This window comes from Mastomys coucha, unplaced genomic scaffold, assembly GCF_008632895.1.
Source record: "Mastomys coucha isolate ucsf_1 unplaced genomic scaffold, UCSF_Mcou_1 pScaffold22, whole genome shotgun sequence".
In the NCBI taxonomy this organism is placed as follows: domain Eukaryota; kingdom Metazoa; phylum Chordata; class Mammalia; order Rodentia; family Muridae; genus Mastomys; species Mastomys coucha.
The window spans coordinates 223,070,582-223,072,676 of record NW_022196905.1 but is presented as its reverse complement, the minus strand read 5'-3'; positions in this window follow the sequence as shown (position 1 = coordinate 223,072,676).

Below are 2,095 nucleotides of genomic sequence, written 5' to 3'. Positions count from 1 at the left end.
CTGCCTGATTTCTTTCCTTTCTCCTTTCTCTCTCTCCCTTTCTTTCTCTCTTTTTTCTTTTTCTTTTTCAAGACAGGGTTTCTCTGTGTAGCCCTGGCTGTCCTGGAACTCACTCTGTAGACCAGGCTGGCCTTGAACTCAGAAATCCGCCTGCCTCTGCCTCCCAAGTGCTGGGATTAAAGGTGTGAGCCACCACTGCCCGGCTTTGCACCAGAAGAGGGTGTCAGATCTCATTACAGATGGTCATGAGCCACCATGTGATTGCTGGGATTTGAACTCATGACCTTCAGAAGAGCAGTCAGTGCTCTTACCTACTGAGCCATCTCTCCAGCCCTCCTTCTTCCTTCCTTCCTCCCTCTGTCTCTGTCTGTCTCTGTCTGTCTCTGTGTCTCTGTCTCTGTCTCTCTGTCTCTCTCTCTCTGTGTCTCTCTTCTTTCTGGTATAGCCTTGGTTGTCTTATAACTCAAGCTTAGCTACCAACTCACAGAGATCCACATGCCTCTGCCCCCTGAGATTAAAGGCATGTGCCACCACCACCCAGCTTACTGGAGTTTTCAAAATGTTGTTGTGTGCAATTCTCTTCAGACAGAAGATAGATAGGAAGCTAGGTCCTATCACACGGAGGAAGGGGGATCACTCCGGAGCTTCCCGGGCTGCTGCCACTAAACCCATTTTCTGGCTCATGCTGAGTGGATGCTCTACTGCTAAAAATCACTTTAGCTTTACCTGAGCTCTTCACCTTTCTCACTATGGCTTTTTGGTTCCCCTTGGTAAATAAAGATGCTGGCAGCCAATGGTTGGGCAGAGAAGACAGAGGCGGGACAGAGAGGGGGACACTGGGAAGCTCCATGAGAGGGGCATAGGATGGGGCAGTGAAGGAGAGGAAGGTGAGGTGGTCAAAATGTATAAATGGAAAACAGCCCCAGGGGTTGGGGGGACTGCCCAGAAGGTAACAGGGCAACAAAGATAGATTTGGAAGGTGTTAATTCAGGTACACTAGAAGGGAGTGTTTGCTAGCTCTGAGGAGGTTTAAAAATCCCCAGCCCCGAGCTAAACTGGTGTGTGTCTGTGTGTGTGTGTGTGTGTGTGTGTGTGTGTGTCTTTCATTCACTAATCCAGAGGGCTCTGGTGGGTGGCTGAAAGAGCAACTCGCCTGGAGCCAAAGCGGTTTAACTAATTCATTGATACAAACGGGAAGTAATCTGATTAAGGTCTTGTTCATGCTTTCATTTTCACTCCATTTTCAAAGTTCACTTGACATTTCATTTACACACACACATTGTACATATACATATATACAAATGTGTGTGTATGTGTATGTATATCACCAAGCATAATAGCACACACCTTTAATTCCAGCACACAGGAGGCAGAAGCAGGGAGATCTCTGTGAGTTCAAGGCTAGGCTGATTTACACAGTGAGTTCTAGGTCAGCCAGAAATACAAAGTAAGATCCTTTCTTTAAAAAAAAAAAAAAAAGTATTGGTATTTGGGAGTGGAGGTCTGAAGATAGCTCTGTGGACTCAGTTCTTTCCTTTGTCCACACACATATACAAAAGAACAAACAAACAAGTACAGCTCTCACTACCTCAAGGGAAAAGAGATAAATTTATTTTGGAGCTAAATTTGAGTGACCATAGACCAGGAACATAGATTTATGCCTCCCCAAATGTAATTTTCCAACATGGAAGTAACTTCATGAAGTTTTTATAGTAACAGAGCAAAGAAAGGTATAAATAAGGCACTTTACAAATACATCAGTGATGGGGCTGGGGGGAGATGGCTCAGCGGTTAGAACACTGGATGCTCTTCCAGAGGACCCTGGTTCAATTCCCAGCACCCACATGGCAGCTCACACTTTTCTGTAACTCCAGTTCCCAGGCTTCTGACATCCTCACACAGACATACATCCAGGCAAAATGCCAATGCACATAAAATTAAATAAAATACATGTTTAAAAAAATACTCTGAGCCGGGCAGTGGTGGCACATGCCTTTAATCCCAGCATTTGAGAGGCAGAGACAGGAGGATTTCTGAGTTCGAAGCCAGCCTGGTCTACAGAGTGAGTTCCAGGACAGCCAAGGCTACACAGAGA